General features: G+C 54.3%; 1 protein-coding gene across 4 annotated transcripts in view; it reads left to right on the top strand.

The window, feature by feature from the left end:
- Positions 1 to 22,642, top strand: part of SYNE3 (spectrin repeat containing nuclear envelope family member 3) — a 90,114-nt gene that overhangs the window by 5,949 nt on the left and 61,523 nt on the right. Inside the window, exon 1 of one of the 4 annotated variants that reach the window (XM_042944214.1) lies at positions 20,145 to 20,433. The exons of the other annotated variants lie outside the window; for them this stretch is intronic. The gene's annotated coding sequence lies outside the window, so the exon portion shown is untranslated. Of the gene's footprint in view, positions 1 to 20,144; positions 20,434 to 22,642 lie in introns of those variants that run through there. 4 annotated transcript variants of the gene reach the window in all.

The raw sequence follows: 22,642 nt of genomic DNA, 5'->3' as shown, positions 1-22,642 counted from the left end.
AGATAGAGTAGGTGGGTCCCTGTGGCCACTGGCGGGGCTCTAATTAAGCCAAGAGTTTTATTTGAGGTCTGAAAAGGGCTGAGCCCCTCCCGAGTGACATTTGCTGAAATAATACAGCAGGCTGACTCACTGGGGTAGCCTCTTTCCTTGTTGTTTCAAAGAGCTGGCTCTTCTGTGATGATGGGAGGTGCTGGTAGTTCCCCAGGCACCTCGACCTTCAACCTGGGCCAGTCTCAGGCTTCCTGCCCTTCAGAAGGGGAGGCCGGAATGAGGAGAGCTCTAAGGTGCCTTGAAGTCTGGATGTTCTCTCATCCAAGAACCACGGCCTCAAAGTAGGTGTTTGGGGCCTCAGTCTCTCCCGATGGCCATGTGCCACCCTTGGGAGAGGCCAGCTCACTTAAGGGGGTGAGTCCCTGCCTGTCCCCTCCAGTGGGTCCCGCCTGCCCTGAGGAGGAAGTCCCAGGCCCCCGGCCTCCCCTGCTGGCATTTCATGCTTTCTACCACCTGGTCCCACGAGGCCGCAAACTCATCCTGGTCTTTCCCACCTCCAGACCTGCGCTCCCGCTGTTACCTCTGCCAGACGGTGCACCTGCCCCCCGGCTCCTCCCCGCCAACCCCTGCTGCACATCTCCTCCTAGAAGCCTTCCTCCGGCAACCCAGTGGGGTCGCTGGTTTGTTTTCCAGTATACTTTCCACTCATTTCCGTTTTCGTGTCTGATTCCCCACTAGGTTGTGACCTCCTGGAGGGCAGGGATACAGGATTTTTCCTTCTGTCATGATTACTGTCTCACGAACAGGCTTTACACTTTAAAATCGGATCTCGCGAACGGCAGGGGGGCTGTGTCGCCCCAGCGAGCACCCCTGAAGGAAGTGGACGGGACAGATCCTGGTGATCACAGGACACGGAGGGGAAAAGTGGGCTCCAGAGTCATGAACCAAGGCTGGGGAGAGAAGGGGGGGATGCTTGTCACCTCCCTTTGGGGTCCTCTTTGGAGATTGCCCTTCTGGAGAGCTGTCCCTTTTCCGGGGCTCCCCGGGGCCGGTGCTGGAAGTTGAGGACCTCCCTTCGCCTGTCTGGGACTCAGGTCTCACGTCCATTTCTTCTCCGAGGACGCTGGGCGCCTCCCCCCTCAGGCCTGCCTTCTTGCCCTTCCTCTGCCTACAGACTGCACCCCCGCCCCCCTCAGGGCTTTCTGACGCTGCAAATGCTCATCACTGAGATCCCGAGTCCCCGTCACAGGCCACTGGAGCACCTGTCCTCGCGCCCTGCCCTATCGCCCTGTTTCACTGTCTGTCTGACACTTGCCACCAACTGAAATGATCTTACGTGTCTGCCGTCTGCTCTTGGGTTTATCATCCGTCCCCTCCGCTAGCACGGACACTCCCTGAGCGCGGGGATTTTTTCCGTCCCCAGAGCCTGGCCGTAGTAGCTGCCGAGTCCATATCTATGGAATGAAAGAAGGGATGAATGAAAGTGTAAACTGATGAGGAGGACTGGCTGCCACCTGGGGCGCCTCGCGTGCTTTAGCCTGATGGCTGGCGCCCCTCGGTACTCGGTACTCGGTACTTGGTACTCGGTACTCGGTACTCGGTAGGGAACGCTAGTGTTGCTTGAATGCCCTCTGCATTTTCCCCCTCAATCCTCAACACAGCTCAGGAGGCAGGCTCTGCTAGTCCCATTTTACAGAAAGGTTCCACAACCTGCCCTCAGCAGGGGATTGGAATTTAGCTCCGATGATCTGATCCCACAGCTCATGCAGGGAAACCACCAGTGTCCCCTGGCCTCTCCATGTTCTGTGCTAGGAGCGCACTGGGCAGGACGTGGTGAGTCAGACCCAGACCTCGGGTCTCCTCCCCCAGCATCTAGTTCTTTCTCCGCAACCCCCAGTGGCTCTCGCACGGACAGGCCGTTCCTCACAGGAAATCCTTTCTGTGTGGCCAATATCACACGGGGCACAGCTTTCCCAGAGCGGGGGCCCACCCTGGAGCGCCCTACCCTCACCGCCCTGACCACACCCTTTTCTCGAGTGGTTCCAGGGAAGTCTGCGGGCTCTGTCACTCGCTGCGGAGAGCGTGGTGACCACAAGCCGCGGTTGTAGGCTGGATGAGAGCCAGTCGGGGCGGCCAGGTTAAATTCCTTCACTCAGGACTGGGCAGCAGTGGAGTCTGGCTTATGTAATTTGCCTGTTTATCTGTTTGCTGATTTCAAATTCAACTTCGCTCAGGGATAATCTTAGAACATGAGTTTTTACAAAAATTCCATCTTGTGGGGTTGTCTTGTCCCCACTTCCTTCTGGGTAGAAGCACCTAGATGCCTGGGGGTGGGGGCATATGCTCCCAGCAGTCTTTACTTATGGATATGCTCCTTTGGGGAGGGGGGTGGTGGCCCCATAAGTCCCTGCCCTTGTCCCCTGTAGGTAGCAGCGGGGGTTTGTCACACAGCTCCTAGCTGGAGCCACTTTAGTTTGGGAGCCAGAGAGGCACGCGTTTGTGGCTGGGAGGTAGCCCTTCCGCTCTGGAAGCCGCCTGGCTTGGGCAACCACATTCCTTTAACATGCTGACATTGACCGAGCTGGACAGGGGAGGAGGGCTCCAGGGCCACGTCCGTGCCCTGTGGATAGGAGGAGTGTGGTGGGTGAGGTGGGTGCTTGAAACAGGATGTCCCATCCTGGGGGGGGGGGGCAATGGCTCAGAGAGAGGGGAGCCCAGGGGCACCAGGAAGGACCCTTTTATTTTGTTGGAGGGCACGGTCTTTGGGGACCTCAACTCCCTTCTCTGTGAGGTTGGGAAACATGTGTTATGCTCTTGACCGTGCTGGCTGTGTCTGAGCATGTGTTGCAAACCGAAAACCCCCACCTGGAGCTAAGAGGCCATTAACATGGCCAGTTTAGCCCACGGACCAAGGCGTCACTGTCTTCCTGTGCAGAAGACAGAGCTTTGGCAGAGTTCCTCCCCGCTCCCGGGCCTGAGGGGTGGGGCTGGCAGCCTTGACTGGTGGAATCAGACAGACCTGGGCTGGGACCCGGGTTCTGCCACCTGCAGTGTAATCTCGGCAAATCACATCACCTGCATGGCCAGCTCACCTGTCCGGTGGGGCTGGTCACACCTTCCCCGCCGAGTTGCCGCGAGGGACCGATACGATCACAGGCGGACGAGGAATTCTTAGCTCCGAGTGGGTGCTGGGTCCCAGCATCTCCGGCTTTTCTATTTCCAGCTTCTCTGAGCACTCCCTATTTCCCCGAGGTGCTCCCTGGCTGCGGAGGTGACTTTGGTGGCAGTGCGGGTCACATCGAAGGGAGCGGGGGCACTTCCGCCTGCCTCTGCCCCGGCCCACACAGTAGTTGGATCCGCACAGCCGCTGGTGAGTCAGCCCCCTGGCACAGGTGTTCTTGGCTGAGGCTGTGCTCTGGCCGGGCCCGGGGTGTGATGGGCTGAAGTCAACTCAGCCAAGCCCGTCCCACTTTGGAAGACCCTTATTGAGGTGGACAGCGTGCAGACCAAATGCCTTGATCACCCCTTTCCTCCCGGCCACCCCTAATGGCCAGTGGGACCTTTTGCTTTTATAGAATTGACTATGGGAAGAAGTCAGTGTCACCCCACTAGGCTCTCCTGTCTTATCCCAGCCCTGAGCCTCGGGGTCTTCAATACAGTGCAGGGGTGCAGACGAGGTCTGAGTTTGGACTGGGGGCTGCTGGTCACCTGTCATCATGGACAGGATAAATGTGTTGGCATGTGCTTGGAGCACGGAATGCCAGTGATTCCCTACTCCATCCTCCGTGCCGTCGTCCCTTTGACTTTTTCCTTCTATCCTTCTGACTATGCAACATTTTCGTAATCATCGGGGCTCTACTTTACGCCAATGTCGGAGTTTCTGGACCAAGGGCTGCTGATCTGAGCTTCTTAAAAGCTCCCCGGGTGATCCTGCTGCACGGGGCTCTTTGGGAACCACTGGATTTTGTCAGGAGAACGTCTCCGTGTGGGGCCGGTCTGGCTGTAATGCTTGCACATCCCTAACCGGAAGCGGGCCTCAGGCACAAGCTAGCATCGGCCTCAGATGATAGAAGCACCGTATTGATCCCTTATGTTGTTCTATACACGGCAGTCGATTCTCATCCTGGTGGTCTATTTGAAGTAAAGATAAAAAAATTCTCCTTCTGAAAGAAATTTAAGTTTAAATGGGTGGAATTAAAAAAAAAACAAAAACAAACTAAGGAGGAAAAGTAAGCAAGCCAGGCATCCCTAGATGCGCCCAGAATCACGGATGTGATGCGCAGATGGTCGGCCCATTCTGGATATCGGGGATTGCAGACTTGTAGCTGAAAGGAATAGAATGGAATCTTCTAGATTTCCAGACCTCTCAGGAATGCTGTGCTGATAGGCTGGGGGGGAGGGGGGGCGGGGTGAGATATTTGTCTTGAGCTGATAAATGGAAGTGGCAAACCTTTTCTGTAAAGGGACAGATAGTAAATATCTTTGTCTCAAGGGCCGCACAGGCTCTCATAATTCCTCAGTTCTTCTGTTGTATCTGAAGCAGCCACGGACTCCCGTAACGAGTGGGCGTGGCTGTGCCCCAATAAAACTGCATACGGGACACTGGAATTTGAATTTCGTGTCACTTTTACCTATCACAGAATATTACTCTCTCAATTTGTTTTTCAACCCACTTGAAAATGTAAACATCCTTCTTAGCTGGAGAGCAGGTGCTGAAACAGGTCATAGTTTACAGGGCCCTGTTCTAGAAGCCTTTAGAAGCCTCTAGAAGCCGGGGGGGGGGGGGCTTGCAGATTTGAGGAAGTCTCTCTAACCATTTCAGTTCTGAAAGCTCTAGTTCTGAAACAGGTCCTGATCTTTTACACCTGCTGCTTAAACTAAAATGGTTCATTACTTACGACCTGCGTTCAGCAAACCTCAAGTCTAGTGGCAAAGAGGGGAGGAACCGGAGGGAGGAAATTTGTCCCGTGCTGGCTGTGGAGCCCTGGGCTGGTGGCTGACCCTCTCCGAGCCTCACTTCTTCCATCTGGGGAGGCAGTAATAGTGGGACCTACCACATCAGTGAAGCGATCAATGCGAGGGTTAAGGCATACCTAGCGCATAGCACCCTCTCCACGGAGCTCAGCTATATTCTCTCACCTCCGCGAGGGTTCCGGGGTACAGGCGGATGCGAGTGCTTTTCCCTTCAGCCAGCAGACCCCGCACAGTAGACCTTACTTAGCGCTTTATGGAGAAGGAGGCCCGGAGACCTTACGGAGCTTGTCCAAGGTCACGGCTGGCAATAAATAGCAGAGCTAGAAGACTGTGTAACTCGTAGGACCTAGCTCTTTCTATGCAATGCCCTTTCAGGGGACCAGAGGAGGCATTGAATCTAATTCAGCTCCATACTTGTGGAAGGGTTAATGCAATCAGCATCTTTCCCTTTACAGCCAGGCTCTTAAAGCTCCTCTGTGCTGTGCCTCAAATTCTCTGGGGGATGAGCATCATTTGAGGGACCCCACAGACTTCCAGCAGCCCGTGGGGGATTCCAGGCTGAGGGTTTTCTGTCAGTATCCTAGGGGGAACTTTGTTGCTCTGCAGGGAGCTCTGGTTTAGAAATCCCAGCCTGGAAACGGGCATCTGGGGAAGTCTTTAAGTTTTTCTGACTCCCCTTGGGTGAGAGCGCTCGTCTGTGGGGTCTGAGTCTCTGCAGGGCTAGTGGGGAAGGCTCTAGAAAGTTCTAGAAGACTGGATTCAGGGTAGCCGCATTTGAAGAAAGGAATCATCAGGGTCTTAGGAAATAACTACTGGCTGTGAGTTCCTAAAAAGTGTTATGCCTTGGTTTTCACTTCTGTAAAATGGAGGTGGAAATGTCATAATTAGTTGCCTGTTGCTTGAGCACGTGCTTGTTGGACGCCCGCCACGGGCCTTGCTCTGAATGCACAAAGGACGCCTGGGGGTGGGGGGAAGCCTGACCTTGGATCCCGGAGGCCTCTGGAGATAAAGCTCAGACAAGGGGAACAGTGAAGGGATCGGTGATTCCGTGTTTCTGGCAGAGCTGCGGCCAGGCTCCGAGCTGGGGAAGGTGTGCTGAGCCAGGGTTTTCTGCGCCCCTGGCACTTGTCTGAAGACTCAATCAGAGAAGGGAGGACACATGGATGTTGGAAACTAGCCGGCCGGCTGCCCCATCTGTAACCTAGAGCACCTTCCTGTCCCTCTCAGTTACCTGAGGACAGGCTGCCTCAGTGCAGCCCCCACCTATGAGCGGCTGAGAGGTGGGGGTGGGGACAGGGGTGTCAGGAGTTGGGGGGAGGGGTCTTGGGCGAGAAAGGAAGATGGGGGCAGGTGTGACCAGCTGTCCCCGGTTTGCCCTGGATTGAGGGGTTTCCTGGGACACAGGACTTTCAGGGCGAAGACGGGGAAAGTCCTGGGCAAACCAGGACAATCGGTCACCCTTGGTCAGCGAGTCATGGCACCTTGACTGTGGCATTGGGCAGTCTGGGTCATGGCTGGGCAGTTTAAGAGGGGTCCGCTCTCCCCCGAGCCTCAGTGTCTGCTCAGAGCCCCTGTGCGTGAAGAACCACACTGACTGCTGTCCGTCAGGTCTGTGGGCGCATGATGGTAGAAACCAACCCACCCCCGAGGGGACCGGCCCACCCCCGAGGGGACCTACCCCTGCGGGTCCCAGAGCACAGAGCACTTAGTAAATGCTGTAGGGTGAATGGATGGGGGCTGAAGGTCTCCATCATGCTGGGGCAAAGGACTCAGATGCTAATTCATGCTTTGCCACTTTGCACATGCTGTTCCCTGTCCCTTGTCCACCTCCTCTGTGCCCCATCCCTTGATCCTTCACCATAAACAGTGTCTCCCACCTCCTCTGTGTCTCCCTGAGCTGCACCTTTCTCAACTCCCTAACTGGGCGTCTTTGTTTATGCATCTTTCATCCATACACTGTGGCTCCTTAGGGAAGGTCCCTAGTGTAGGATTTCCTCTGTCGCCTTTGGGGCCTGGAGGTTTCTTGAAGGAACGACTGGCACTGAACCCATGGAGCAGAGAGCGTCATTCGTGCCTTGCTGAGGGCCTACCGTGAACCGGGCACTGTCCCAGGAAGTGGGATGGGAGCCGTGGACACGACTGGCGGAGTCTTTGCTCTGATGGGACTTACATTCTAGAAGAATCTGGAATCATCCAGATTCAACAAGCAAGCAGTAACTACGCAGCCCGTATCAGAAGGTTGCCTATGCTCTGAAGAAAAGGAAAAGAACGAGGCAAGTCTCTGAGCCCCCGCCAACTGTCAACAGGCGGGGGGTGAGGCTGCAGCTTGGTGGCGGGGGTGGGGGGAGGTGGGGGATGGTTCCGACCTAGCGCATCGTGGCACCTTCCTATGGAGGCAGAAAGAACGTACCTTCTCCTGGGTGGTCGCAGCCTTACTGATCACTGTGGTCAACTCAGGGTTGGTGGCGTGTGGGCCATCGGTCCCTTCAAGAAAATCTGTCAAAGCCAGCATTGTGTGAGTGAGGGAGAAAACACATGTTGGAAAGTCAGATGATGTTTTGTGCCTGGTGTGGGGGCTGAGTGTGCGTCTGCCCCTCTCCTCAGCGTGGGAGTGCAAAGTTCCAGGCTCACGTGCTGGGTGGTGACCTTGCCGGGACAGCAACAAGAGGGGACATGAGCTCTGCCAAGGGACCGGTGGCGAGAACCCGGGAGCCCAGGCTTTTCCAGCGGGAAGGGGATCAAACTCGCTCCAGCCCAAAGCAGGGAGCGGGTCAAGGGGGTTAAGCTTGATCCCTTTCCATGAATTGCACTTGACAATGGCGTACTATCCCCTGGGACTGATGGGGAGCTCAACCCCAGACACTGGCCCTTCCAGGAGGGAGGAAGCCGCCTCCTCTGCAAGGCCAAAGCACCCCGAGGTTGGGGAACACGCTGCTCCCCAGGGCCCCAGGGGATGGCTTTTGTCTGCAGCCCCTAGTGCCAAGGTCTGGGAAGTTCAGGTGGCCCCTGAGTCTACAAGGATGTCACGCGTGTTGGTAACATCCTCATGCTGAGACCCTGGAGGACAGAGCAACGGAAGTCAGTCTACAAGCCAGGTGCCCTTGGCTTCCCACAGACCCGTCCTAAACCTGGCGTCTTGAAGCCCTGGCAGGAACAGGCATGTGCTAATTATAATCTGCGTGGACTGTTAACACTCGACCTTGGGCACCGGGGAGGTGAAGGTTCCTGGGGGGAATGTCCCCAGGGTGCTCCGAGGCTCACAGATACAAGGCAGGGGTTGGCAATCCAGGGCGTGGAGTCTTCTGGATGGCCCAGTGGATATCACCTTGCAGCTCCAGAGGAGTGGGGACAGTTTTAAGCGTCTTGGGCTCTGCTAAGAGGAGAGGAGAAGGCAGCAGGATTACTTGCTGTGCGACCTTGGGCAGGTTATATAGCCGCTCTGACTCGATTTCTTTAGAAAAAGGCAAGCACTCCTACTTAACAGTGGGTGGGAGACCCCAATGAGCTGATGTGTATAAACACCTAACGGTGCCTGGCACCTGGTAGGTATTTAGCCATGTGAGTTCCCAGACCTCTGCTCGCTGAGAAATCCCGGAGTGCCTCCTGGAGGCAGTGATGGGTCAATGTAGCCAGGGAAAGAAGAGCATGAAGGGGAGAAGGCCCAGGAGAAGGAGAGGCTCCAGCTGCAGGGAGAGGAGGTGGGAAGGGTAGGAGACGAGGCTGCGGAGATGAACAGAAAGGGACTCCAGCTGTCCTGTTAAGCATCTCGGATTTTCTCGGTTGGGGGCCGTGGAGCACTGGACGGTTTAAGTCAGAAAGGCCTTGACCCTGAGCCCTTAAATACCCTTTTCTGTCAGGAAGAGAGGACTCTGGTCCCTCTGCCTCCTGCAGGCTTCTGGGGAAAGGGACGAAGTACCCTGATGCCTGAGGCTCGGGCAGGGATTTGGCTCCGAGGGGCCATGGCTCTCGCCAGGGTGCAGTGAGCACAACCCCCAGGGCGTGCCGCCTCCAAGAACCGCCCCCCCCCCCCCCCAATCTGGAACGAACCCTGTTTTCCTTGGGCTGTTCGTCCCACAGCTGGAGTGCCTTTTCTTAATTGAAAAGCGATGTTCAAGTTGTTCTGTGTCGTTTTCTAAGCCAAACCTGAAAACCATGGGAGGGCGTTTTTCTTCCCGGAAAGTAAAGCGTGCTGGGCTTCCTAGGCTGCCTTGTTCTTGGTGACGACCGGGGCCCCTGTGGGTCCCTGTGGGTCTGAGAGGCGAGCCCTACTGGGCCCCAGGCTCAGTGCCAAGCCTGTGTATGCCCCTCGGTGCCATTGTTAGTCTGGCTTTACAGACAAGGAAAGCTAGGAACAGAGAGGGTAACAAACTTGCCCAGGGTCACATAGCTAGTACATGGAGCAGCCAGATTCAGTCCCAGACTGACCGTACTTCAAAGTCTCTACCTTTTCTGTGCGGCATAATGTGACTGCTGGGCTTAATACTTATTTGAACTTATTTTGAAAGTCGAACAGGACAGAGAAACCTCTTAATTTGTTGTTAGACTGTATGTCACTTTAAAGCCCTTTAATTAAAAAAGCAGTTTGTGGGGCACCTGAGTGGCTCAGTCGGTTGAGCGTCCGACTTCAGCTCAGGTCATGATCTTGCAGGTCGTGAGTTCGAGCCCCGCGTCGGGCTCTGTGCTGACAGCTCGGAGCCTGCTTTGGACTCTGTGTCTCCCTCTCTCTCTGCCCCTCCCCCGATTGCACTCTGTCTCTCAAAAATGAATCAACGTTAAAGAAAAAAAATTAAAAAAAAAAAAGAAAAACAAAGGATACATATATTCATTCAGGGAATCTTTATTAAAATATGGCTTTTGGAGCGGCGCCTGGGTGGCTCAGTCGGTTGAGCGTCCGACTTCGGCTCAGGTCGTGATCTCGAGGTTCATGAGTTCGAGCCCCGCGTCGGGCTCTGTGCTGACAGCTCGGAGCCTGGAGCCTGCTTCGGAGTCTGTGTCTCCCTCTCTCTGCCCCTTCCCCGCTCACGTTCTGTCTCTCTCTCTCAAAAGTGAATAAATGTTAAAAAAATAAATGAAAAAAAATTGTAACTATCCCCTTAAGGAAATCGCAGTTTTAAGAGTCCCTCTGATCCCACCGCTCTAAGAGAGCTCCTTGTCTTTTTCCATATTCCTTTCAATCTTTGTTTTTGACACAGCTTTTGCTGACGTTGCCAGCAGGGCTTGGCACACTGCAGCCTACTGGCCACATGCCACTTGTTTTTATAAACAAAGCTGTTGGAATACAGCCACGCTCATGGCTCACTTACTATTACCCACGACTGTTTGCACACCACAGCCGTGGATCTGAGTGGCAGCGACAGAGACCACATGGCTTGTGAAACCCGAAATCCTCCCCGATCCTTTCCAGAGAAACGTTGCCGGCTCCTGGTCCAGAATGCACGGGGTGTCACGGCATGCTCTTTCTTCTTGTCAGCTGCAGCATTATGCCACGGTGTGACCTGTCCCGGTTTTCCTTGTAAATGGCCCAGAGTCCGTGAGATGGGTATCACAGAATTTTCCCGATCCTTTCCTTTTTGCCGGCCTGTTATATGTCACATCTTTTGTTTCATTTCGTCTTGTTTTCCCTCGTGTCCGCATTTGCTAATTTATCATTTCTTTGAAACATGGATAGAACACCCACTGCTTACCGGTACCGTTCTGAGCTCTTTACCAGTACAACTCACTTTATTCTCAGATCGGCGATAGGAGGTCTTCTTCTTACCCCCATTTTACAGATGAGAAAGTGAAGGCAGGGGAGTGAAATGCACTTGGCTTAGATCTGAATCTGCTAAGGAGGCTAGCTCCGGAGGCTTACCAGCTGTTAGGAAGCTTCCAGAAGAAGCAGGCCTTTGTGACTGTGATGAGGTGCGGCGGCGGGGGAGGGGGGGGAGGAGGGGGTCCAGTGACTCACCAGGATGAACCCTGCCTTGCCCAGCCCAGCCGCCCCACCTCACCCAGCTTTGACTATTCTCTGATCATCCTTGTCACAAGCCCGGCAACCAGGGCCACGTGAGCGCAAATTCCGTTTCTTTGTGGAAAATGGCTCAGAAAAGAGGGCTGGCCGCCGATGCTGAAGATGCAGTGAGGGGCCAAGAAAATGATGTCTCCTGGTCAGAAAAATACCGCGTGGGTGTAACAGATCAAGGGCTCTGCTTTGTCGCCACAGGGATCCAGGGTCTTGCTCAATTGTTAAATAAGCGAGAAATGTGCAAATTCTCTAATCAAACTGCGGAGAACAACAACAAAAATGCAACGTTTCGGTCCAGCAAAATGGCAACGGTTCAGGATGGTTTGTGACATCCACCCCGTGGAATATTCTGGGTCGCTTACAATGAGAAATGTTCATGGTTAACACCATGAGTGGCGTAGGGAGGGCTTGGCCTTAGCCTTCCCCGAGCCAGGGGGGGTCCCGAGAGATCCGCGGACCTCGTCGGGACAGCAAGCGGGCCCCAGACGAGACCTAAGGTTCCGGGTCCGTGGGGCCCTTGTGGCCCCTCCAGAGCTCCTCGAACATTGTCCCGGGGGGCGGATTAAAATCCTTGGTTCACAGAGACATGCTGAAAAGGTGCTTCCCGTAGGACACATGAGCTGGTGGGTGGCAGAAGGGCTCAGGTAGAGAAACGCCTTGACCTAGAGATCCGGGTGGGAGAAAACTGGACACCGTGCCCATCTCCCAGAAGAGTAAAGGGACGCTGAGCTGCCAGGCCACCCAAAGGTGCAGGGCCTGGTGGTTCTCTTCCTCTCTGATCTTCACGCCGACCGACGACCGCAGCGTCTGGCACAGAGCAGGCGTTGAGACGAGCTTTGCCAGTAAAGGCACCGAGCCTCTCCCGGGCTGCGGGGCGGAGGAAGTCAGGCCTGCTGTGGTTCTCGATTAGGAGACAGATGAGCCCGACCCGAGTCTCTGCCTGCTCACTCGGGGTCCTTGGAGGGCGTGCCCTGAGCCAGACACCCAAGAGACCCGCTGGGGAGGCGTCACCAGGCCCATCAGTGCCAACTTCAAGCCACGCGTGCCTCTCGGGCTTGCCCCCCGTCCCAGCCGCGCTCACCGTGGAGGGCTGGCCCCGCCTGGGGGCCTTGTCAGCCTGAGCCTCTGGGGTTCACCCCCGAGCTTGTCTGCCTCTGCGGCCGGTCGGGTGTGTGATGGGAAATCCTGTTCTGACTCAGAGAGGAACCCGCCCCCTCCCTTCTTTTGCCTACCTGACTCACTTCCTCATTTTGCAGACCATTTTGTACCATGGCATGGGTGATGGAGCCAGACAGGCCCGGGCTTGTTCCCAGCTCTGTGCCTCAGCAGCTGTCCGACCTGGGCGGCACAGGTGGCCCCTCTGGGCCTCAGTTTCCCCATCTGTAAAGGGGCGCAGTCACCCCTGCCTTGGTGTTGGTGGGTGATGGATGGAGAGCATCTGGCCAGTGCCTGGCAGACAACAGGTGGCCTCCCACGCGGGCACTTTCGCTGACATGTGCCCCAACCCAGAGCAACCTCCTGTGGCACCGAAAGGTCAAGATCCGTGGTGAACCTGACACCCGTGCCCCCCACCCCGCTCCCAGGGCCACTGTAGGTCACAGCTGAGCTTGGGGTGGGGACAGGGTAGAGCAGGCAGGACACCTGTTACCCACCACGGCGCGTGGCTGCGTGCTTTGCTGGCCGAGGGGCCACGAGGGCAGGCTTCAAGCACAAACACTGGGAGGCGGGAGGCTGTTCTCCGCAGCTCATCAGATGTCTGCACGTTCAACCGGTTGTCGAGGAAAGATCTTTCGACTTGAACTCTCGCCCTTGTGTTTGAAGAGCAGGCTTCGGAGGAGAACGATGCCTTGGGTTAAGTGACACTTTACGAGGCGCTTCCCGCATGTGGATTGACGTGCCGGGTGGCAAGGAGCCCGCTCAGTCCAACATTGTTTTCAGGTGGTCGGTCAGATGCTGTCTGGCTGCTTGTGGGTCCGTCCCTGACCAGAGGATGCCACTCCCTCGCTCGCTGACCCTCGCTGGCTCCCTTTTGCCTGCAGACGAAAGTCAGTGCACCCCTTTGAATCCCGTGCCGTTTGGGCCCCGTGCAGCCTGCTCTCTGACAGCTGCATCTTTCTGCCTCTCTCTTACAGTTCCCAAGCCCGCGCTGCAGCCTGAACTTGGTCTTGCACTTCCCCACCTCCCGGCACCGGGCGCATCTATTTGTCATGCTCTCTGCCACTTTGTGTCTTATCCAGACCCTGCTTATCCTCCACATCTCAGCCAGGGTGTCCCCTTCTCTGTGAACCCCTTCCTGGATCTCCTGATCGACGTCATTGCTCCGTTCTCTAGGCTCCACGAGCTTCTGGGGTGCCTCTCCACCTGGGCACCCATAACAGCCTCATTTAGAGTTCATGGTCATGCAGACCGTGAACTTAATAACCTGCAGGGTATGTGGGGCTCCGTGCATGTCATAGGGTCTTAGATTTGACCCCTTGTCTCCCAGCTGTTAGCTCTGGGACCCTGGGCAGGCCACGTGGCTTCTCCATCTCGGTGTCCTGATCTAGAAGATGGAGCTGAAGATTGAGACCGACTCTTAAGTGTAAAAAATATTTTTATGGTTAACTCAGCAGAAGCCGTCGAATCGAGTAGCTTCTCACAGGGAGGGTTTGTCCCTCTCGGGAATGCCCGATACCAGATGGCGTGTCCTTGACTTGCAGACCCTGTCGGGATGCTTCCGAGGGCCTCACTTCTCTTAGTTTCCTCTGAGATTGCTCAGCTTTGTAGCCCCAGGATAGGTTACCTGGAATAGGTAGTGAGCCACCCATCACCAGCGGTATACAAGAGTCTTGGAGGCCTTTGGATGGGTATATATTTTTTTTAAATATTTATTTATTTTTGAGACAGAGAGAGACAGAGCATGAACGGGGGAGGGACAGAGAGAGAGGGAGATACAGAATCTGAAACAGGCTCCAGGCTCTGAGCTGTCAGCACAGAGCCCGACGTGGGGCTCGAACTCACGGACTGTGAGATCATGACCTGAGCCGAAGTCGGACGCTGAACCGACTGAGCCACCCAGGCGCCCCTGGATGGGTATATTTTTAAGGAAATTCGGGCAAAGATGGATGCTCAAGCTAGGTCTTTTTGAACAACCCTCTTAGTTTTCGGATTCTTACTGTTTCTTAAAAAACAAAAAACAGCTCTGTTGAGATATAATTCACCACATACAGTTCACCCATTTCAAGTATACAATTTGGGGCGCCTCGGTGGCTCAGTTGGTTGAGCCTCTGACTTCGGCCCAGGTCATGATCTCGCAGTTCACGAGCCTGAGCCCCGTGTCGAGCTCTGTGCTTGACAGCTCAGCCTGGAGCCGGGTTCGGATTCTGTGTCTCCCTCTCTCTCTGCCCCTCCCCGGCTTGTGCTCTGTCTCTGTCTCCCTCTCTCAAAAATAAACTTAAAAAAATTTTTAAAAATTTAAAGTATACAATTTGATCCCTTTTAGTACATTCACAGCATTGTGCAGACATTACCGTGATCATTTTTAGAACATTTTTATTACCCCAAGAAGAAACCCTGCCCAGCCCTCGTCCTCCCCCGGCCCCAGCCCTCGGCAACACCAGTCTGCTTCCGTGTCTATAGTGTTGCCTGTTCTGCACATTTTAAGTACATGGAATCATGCCATATGTGGTCCTTTGTGATTGGCTTTTTTCATTTAGCATCATGTTTTGGGGGTCATTTGTGTTATAGGATCATCAGGGCTCCGTCCCTTTTTCTTGCTGCAGAATATTCCATGGTATGGATATAACACATTTTATTTATCCACTCATAGGTTGATGGACATGTTGTTTCCACGTTTTACGCGTCTTTTTCCATACTTTGTTATTGTCTGTCTTTTTGATTCTAAGCATCCTAATGAGTGTGTGGTGATAATCTTGTGGCTTTAACTTGCATTTCCCTGGTGGCTAATGATGTTGTGTGTCTCTTGATGTGCTTTTTGGCTATCTGTACGTACATCTTCTTTGAAGAAATGTCATTCAGTTCCTTTGCCCCTTTTATGATTGGGCTTTTGTCTTTCTAGATAGAAGTCCCTTGTCAGATAAATCATTTGCAGATTTTTCTTTCATCCTGTGGGTTTTCTCTTCGCTGTCTTGATGGCGTCCTTCAAAACACAAAAGTTTATCATTTTGATAAAGTCCAGTTTATCTAATTTTCCTTTGTTGTTTGTGCTTTTGTTGTCACATCTAAGAAGTCAGTGCCTCATCCAAGGCCGGGAAGATTTATGATTTATGCTTATGCTTTCCTCTAAGAGTGTTATGGTCCAGGGGCGCCTGGGTGGCTCGGTCGGTTGAGCGTCTGACTTCAGCTCAGGTCATGATCTCGTGGTTTGTGAATTCGAGCCCCGTGTAGGGCTCTGTGCTGACAGCTCAGAGCCTGGAGCTGCTTTGGATTCTGTGTCTTCCCCTCTTTCTCTGCCTCTCCCCTGCTTGGGTGTGCTCTCTCTCTCTCTCAGAAATAATAAAATCAATAAACTTTTAAAAAATAAAAAAAAAAGATTTTTATAGTCTGGCTTTTACACTTTGGTCTTTGATCTATTTTGAGTTACTTTGTGTATATGGTGTGAGGTAGGGGTCCAAGTTCTATCTTTTGCCTGTGGCTATCAAGTTGTCCCAACACCATTTGTTGAAAAGACTTCTCATTGAATTGCCTTGGCACCCTTGTTGAAAATTAACTGTCTGTAAATATGGTCGCTAATTGTTTCTTTATCTGTGGGTCAATTTGAAGACATGCGCATTACCTCGGATGTATTTATACCAAGATAAATCCTGGCCATGGCTCTGCCACTGAGCAAGATCTTGGGTGGGTCTCTTTCTTTCTCTAAGCCTCAGTCTCCCCATCTATAACATGCCACAGCTAGATAAGATTCCTAAGAAGTGGTCTGATTATTACGTGCTGAGACTCAGGGAGGTCTCTGCAGAATCTTTCATTGGCTCCTTGGGGCATCCCATCATCCTGTGAGCCCAGCCCTGCAGCCTGAGGTCGTTGAGTTGTGCAGGCATCCAGGTCCCTTCTGAACCCAGCCTGTCTGGGAGCTGCAGGAGCACGGCATACGGACCCCAGGGAACCCCCGTTTCAGAGCTCAGAGAGCCCTTCGCACAGTGCGTGCTTCTGACTGTTGGTTAGAGGTGCTGGCTTTTGTCCTCAGGGAACCTTCTGTTCAAGGAGTCGGATGGCAGGGCCCTTGGAATTGGATTGGGTTCCTCTTGGCTGCGTGTCCCCCTGTCACTCAGCTCCTCACTCTTCTGGCCGTCAGCCCACAGCCTGGGAGCTGAGCCACCCACAGCCTTAAAGGAGGAGGGGCTTGGGAAGTGCTCCTCGGAGCCTGGGAGCTTCGGACGGGAGTTCTAAGTACAGATGAAAGTCAATCAGGTGGTTGGCCTTTGGGGACTGCAGATTACAACCACTATGAGCTATCACGGCCTGCCTAAAAGAAGAGTTAAGTTTGGAAAACTGGCCGTGGGAGGGTGTGTGGGAGCCAGAAACACCCTCACACATTGCCGGTGGGAATGGACAAAGGTGCGGCCGCTTTGCACAACAGTCTGGTGGTTTCTGAAAAGTCAACGCACACCTGCCATCTGAGCAAGCCACTCTGCTCATAGGTATCTCTGCAAGAGACATGAAAGCCGAGGTCTGCACACAAAGTGTTCAGAGCAGCATTATTCATAATCGTCGAACACCCCATCAGTGGGTGGACCGAGGGAACCACCTGTGGTCCGCACAGACCGTGGGATATTACTCAGCACAGAAAGGGACGAGCCATCCATATGGGCCACAGCATGGATGCATCTCAGAGTAGTTGTACCGGAAAAAAAAAAAAAAAAAATGTTGCGCCCAGTGAAAGAAGCCAGGCCAGAAATGAAGAAAGAAAGAATTTAGGGTGTCATGCATTTATGTGAAATCCTCCAGAAAATGAAAAGCAGTCTCCAGGGACGGTGTGCACATCAGCGGTTGCCGGGGATGGGGTGTGGGCAGAAGGGAGGGATCAGAAATGGGATCAGGAAACTTCAGGGGGTGATGGATACGTTCTTTATCTTGACCAGGGTGATGGTTTCATGGGTGTATATGGCAAAACCTACAAATTGTACAGTTTAACCACGTGTTTATTAATCAATCATACTCCTAGTCAAGCTGTTAACGATAAAGGCGACCCCATCTTCCAGTTGATTCATCAGTAAGATGAACCTGACCCTGCCCTCCTTCAGAGAACTCCTGTCTGTGCCAACAAATATGAACAATAAAATACGAACAGCACTGCCGAGCTGCGGGGTCCCATCCTGAGTCCGTGGCTCACTAACCACGCCATGCCTTCCAAAGCCCCCATTTTCTTTCTGTGCAATGGAACCGATAATTGCAATGACCTCCAAGGTCGGGAGGAGAACATGGGGAGATCCACACAAAGTGCTTAGTAAACACGCAGTGAATCGCAGCGTGCACACGTCCCGTGGGCACCCAAGAAGGGAGCGTCCTTGTGTGGAGAAAGAGGAAGCTGGGAAGGTCTCCACCTCTCAGTGGCTGTGAGTGGATCTTGGAAAGGGGAAGAGGAAAGAGTCTGAGGGAGGAAGGTATGGAGGGGTGGGGTAGGGAAGGACTTAACCAGGCAGAGCTACGCTGGGGGTGGGGCAGCATCCCGACTCTAAGCTTCTGGAAACATCTGTGCTGTAAGATAAGACTGGGGTTAGGTGGGAGCTTCATCCTTGAGGGGCCCAAGGAGCACTGGCTTCATCCGCCAGTCACGGGGTTTCTCAAATTGGGGTCTGAGGAAGATCTTTCTGGAGAATGATGAGGTTTGGGGGTGTTGGTGGGGGGTTCAGAGTCAACAGCCAGGAAAGAATTCTTGAAGATGTCTTTTGTGCAAAAAGGTGATTTTAGGAAAGCAAGGGGGGCAGGACCCGTGGGCAGAGAGAACGGCCCTGGGGTTGTGCCGGGTAACTGGTTATATGCTGTGGAGTTGGGACCGATGAAGTCAAGAGAAAGTTTCTTTCTTTTTTTTTAAAAATTTTTTTTTAATTTATTTTTGAGAGAGACAGAGATAGAGGGGCAGAGAGAGAGGGAGACACAGAAGCAGAAGCAGGTTCCAGGCTCTGAGCTATCAGTACAGAGCCCGACTCGGGGCTTGGATGCGGGGCTCGAACTCATGAACCGTGAGATCATGACCTGAGCCGAAGTCGGTCGCTCAACAGGACTGAGCCACCCAGGCGCTCCAAGAGAAAGTTTCTTAAAGGGATTTCCACACACTAAAGAAGATTTACGGATTACTGGAGGCCTAGCTAATGTCAAGCTAAGGTTGTTTTTCCCTCTAGCCAAGCGTTATCATTAAGACAGTAGGGGGTTCCCAGAGATTAGGCTATTGATGAGATATTTGTGCACTGACGGAGACTCTGATCAATTTAACCAGTTGTTTTCCATCCTTTCCTTTGTTCTTGGGCGGCTGGGAGTCCCCGAGGAATATCACACATGACCCACCCGGGGTGGGGGGGTTGTTTGCGCGCGGGGGGGTTGGGGGTGACCTTGCCTTATGCTCCCTCATCAGAGACCGCAAGCTCTCTGAGACGTTCTACAATTTTTGTCTAATAAAACCAAAGGCAAAGTTAAAAAAAGAAACAAAAACCTGCCTATGTTGGTGCGATGCTTTCGAATTGAAAGACATTTTCATCTAAGTGGAAAGCTCTCATTTCTAAAGTCAGCGTTGCTAAGGGTGGGTTCTGAGAGTACGTTCCGGTGCAGCCGTGGTTTTCTTTAAAGACGTTTGCTCACGCGTATTCCATTAGGGCCGTGTTCCATTAGGGTCACTGTGACCCAACCTGCTCCCGTGGGCTGGGGTGTCGATGGACCGGAAAGTCCAGGGAGGGCGCCCTGGTTCCGTGGGAGGTGAGGAAGGTGGGGCCAGAAGGCCAGGCCGGTCTGGTGAGTTCAGGAGGGACTTGGGAGTCACCCCTCTCTGGGGATGATTCTTGCCCCAGAGAAAATGTGAGCTGCTGGGGGCCTGGCATGAGGCTCTGCTTCGCAGGGCCGGTGAGAGGCCTGGAGGGGGAGGGACGCCCGTCGCTGCTGTCCGTGCTGTCGCGGATGCTGCCGTGGATCGCTTGGGAAGGGCGGTCTGGGCAGGTGCAGGGACAGAGGGCTGACATCCCATCCTGGCTTCCACCCCATTGGGTCATTGTCTCAGGGAGGCGCGGTGGGGGCTGGGGCGGCACCTGGGGCTGGCCTTGTCCGGGGCCAGATGGAGCGCTGTCCTCCTGGCCAGGGCCTTGGGAATGTCATCTACGAGACACGTGGGAGTGTGGGTGGTGCTTTTATTGCCCGGGCAATGAGGTTGAGTCACGACCCGCAGTGTGAAAAACCAACACCGACCTAAGGCCCTCTTTTGAATCAGAGACCAGTAGGACTGAGTTGACTGGCCTGCACACCCTTAGGCCTGTGGTCTGAGGTCCTGTGTCCCAGCCAGTTTCGACCAGTGCTGCCGCCCTGCCCCCAGCGCTCTCTGACCTGCATCTGACGGCCAGTCCCTGCCTCCCTGACCTCTGGCCACCCTGCCCACACCGCCAAGCACACCTGTGCCCTTGGAACTATGTCCCCACACCTCGAAGCCACCTGCCCTGCCCCAGGGATGCCTTCTGCCCGCAACCCCTCCCCCGTTCTCTTAGGTGCCCTGCGCATTCTCTCCCCTCGTGGATATTTATATTTGACCTTTGACCCCGCTTGCCAAGATGAGCGTTCCCTGGGTAGAAATCCTGGCGTTCTCCACGCCGTGCCTTTTTGAAGGAGAGCTTGGCTTCGGTCAATTTAGAGTGATTGGAAATGCCGTTTTACAGTCAGAGTGTCTGGGGCAGGAGCAGGGCCAGAGATCAGCTGGTTTTCCCTGCCAGATACCATTTATCCGTGATGGAGAGAGAGCTGTTTGAAAATCCCTCTCCCAGCCCTTGTTGTGAAGCCAGGGCTGGCCCGTCCCCTTGGTGGCTGGAACTGTGAAGCGGCCCCTGCGGCCCCGTTACTACGCGGGGTTTCCTGTGTAAGCGTTTACGAGGCAGTGGGCAGAGGGTGGGCTGGGGCGCCCTGCCGGCTGTGTGGCTTTGGTGCGGTCCCTTAGCCTCTCTGAGCCTGTGCTTACCTCTGTGACCGGATAAAGCCCAGTGATCGATCCCACCTCTGGACTCAGCCACCTTCGAGGGTCGTTAAAAGATCAGCCAAGGTGGCGTGAGGGTTCTTTCCCTGCTCTTTGCACGTTGCTGTCAGCATCATCTTCTGCAAACGCCACGCAGGACAGAATCCCCCAGGAGCCTCGGGCCGCGCCGGGCGACGCTGTGAACGATGGCCTGGCCACATCGTTGCCTGCTGTACGTCAACAAAAGAGCGTGTTCCCAGAATCCACTGGGAATAAGCTTTGGGATTAAAACCAGCTGCCCGCTGGTTCCTGAAATTCCATCTGCGTGTGTGAGAGCAGTGGGAAGAGCGAGGGTGGAAAGGGCGGCAGGGCAGGAATGAGTCACGGGGAAGCTGAGGGAGTCACCGGAGGGGAACGCGCCCCGTTCCCTGGGTGCTGGGTCAGCGTGTGGTGGGGGCCCCTGGCCAGGCTGGCGGAGCAGGTGCACCGGGCTGTCCCTGCGTATAGAGCCTGCCAGGGGGGCGGGAGTTTACCCGGGTCCGCGTCCTGAAGCCTCTGGGTTCCGGAACAAATGTCGGTGGCCAGGCACTGTATGACTGAGGCTGTGGGGGGGCCTCAGGTTATTGTCTCTGACTCCAGATTCCTGAGCAGAGGCCCAGATCTACCCCTGCAGTGGCCTTCCTGGAACCTGGATGTTCCTCAAAGATGATCCAAAGAGGGCAGGCTGCCTCAGGCTCCCCGCACGGCACGGGCCGCTCCCAGTGAGGTTTGGGGGCGCACGGGCAGGGGTGTGGAAGCCGGGTAGGGCTGTGGTGTTTAAGAGCAAAGGCACCTGAGCGGCTCAGTTGGTTAAGCATCCCACTCTTGCTATCGGCTCAGGTCGTGACCTCGCGGTCGTGAGATCGAGCCCTGCGTCGGGCTCTGTGCTGAGCATGGATTATGCTCGGGAGGCTCTGTCTCTCCCTCTCACTCTCTTTGCAAAATAACTAAATGAACGTTAAAAAAAAAACAAAAAACAAAGAGCACAGACTTTGGACTTGGGCCATCCTGAGTTCGAGTCCTGCCCCTGCTACTTAGAATCCCTCTGACTTTGGGCTGTGTTCTTAGTATCATTGATTGGCAGTTTTCTCCGCAATAATGTAGGGGCAATAACAAGTCTCTGGGTGGGTCTTTGGAGAAGAAATGAGTTAACAGCTATAAGCCCTTTATCCTAGAGTCGGTACACACACGATGCCAAATATATGCTGGCTGTTACGATTATTATTGTTAATCCTGCACCAGCCACTTTTGGCAGGCTGTTTTCCTTTCTGAATCTATTTCCGTCTTTTTTTTTTTAAGCTTATTTATTTATTTTGAGAGAGAGAGAGAGAGAGGGAGAGAGCAAGAGCGTGCACACGTGCAGGGAAGGGACAGAGAGAGAGAGAGGGAGAGAGAGAATCCCAAGCAGGCTCCAGGCTATCAGCGCAGAGTCTGACGGCGGGGCTCGAACTCACAAACCAGGAGATCGTGACCTGAGCCGAAACCAAGAGTCAGATGCTTAACCAGCTGAGCCACCCAGGCGCCCCGTTTCCACCTTTGTAAACTGATACTAGCCACATGACAGCTGCTCTGTGAACCTGACTTTGCCCCCTCTCTGCTCGGGAGGGGGCCAGTGTCACGTTCTGGGGTGTTCCCTAATGGGATGTGGTCGGGTCCTAAGCAGGATTCTTACAGGGTCCGCATCACCACATGGCAAGCTGGATTATTGTGTTTGCACATTCCCAGAGACTGTGTCGGAGGGACCGAGGCAGGGGACTGTCCCAGCCTGGTCCTTACGGTGTCTGCCCCTTACCGGGGGCACCGCAAAGCCAAATAGGGGTCTCCACCGTGCAGCCTCAGCTTTGTAGGTCCCAGGGAAAGGAAGGGAAGGGAAGGGGGGAGTGGGGTCTGTGCCGACGGACCCCCTTCAGGAGATGGGGCTTGGAGCCCCAGTAGGCAGTCACTGGCAGGCAATTTTGTCACTGCCAGGACTCAGCACCTGCTGCTCGGGGCTCCCAGCCCGGGTCTGATGACGTCACCTTCGTCCTTCCAGTTGAGTGGTGGGGGTGGCCGGCCTCTGGCTTCCCTTCTGTCTCCTGGGAGCTTCTTGGCCCCTCCCCCCACCCCCAATCAGCCGCAGTGCACGGCTCTATCTGCTGTCTTCCGCGTTACCTACCCCTCAGGTCCAGGTGCCACGGGGACGGGAGCCCAAGTGCCCAGCACGGAGTGGGCCATTTATCATGGCAGCCGGGTTAGTGCCCTTGCCTTTCCTGGATGGTCTTTTTTTTTTTTTTTTAAGGCTATATCACATCTCCAGCACCCTTTGCCCACTGCACGTTTATTTCTTTTTAACTTTTGTTTTGAACGTTTATTCATTTTTGAGAGACAGACAGAGAGTGAGCAGGGGACGGACAGAGAGAGAGAGGGAGACACAGAATCGAAAGCACGTTCAAGGCCCTGAGCTGTCAGCACAGAGCCTGACGCGGGGCTTGAACCCACGAACGGCGAGATCATGA

The sequence above is a fragment of the Panthera leo genome, chromosome B3, assembly GCF_018350215.1.
Source record: "Panthera leo isolate Ple1 chromosome B3, P.leo_Ple1_pat1.1, whole genome shotgun sequence".
Taxonomy (NCBI): domain Eukaryota; kingdom Metazoa; phylum Chordata; class Mammalia; order Carnivora; family Felidae; genus Panthera; species Panthera leo.
The sequence above is the reverse complement of the archived record's forward strand: the minus strand, read 5'-3'. Positions and strand labels throughout refer to the sequence as shown.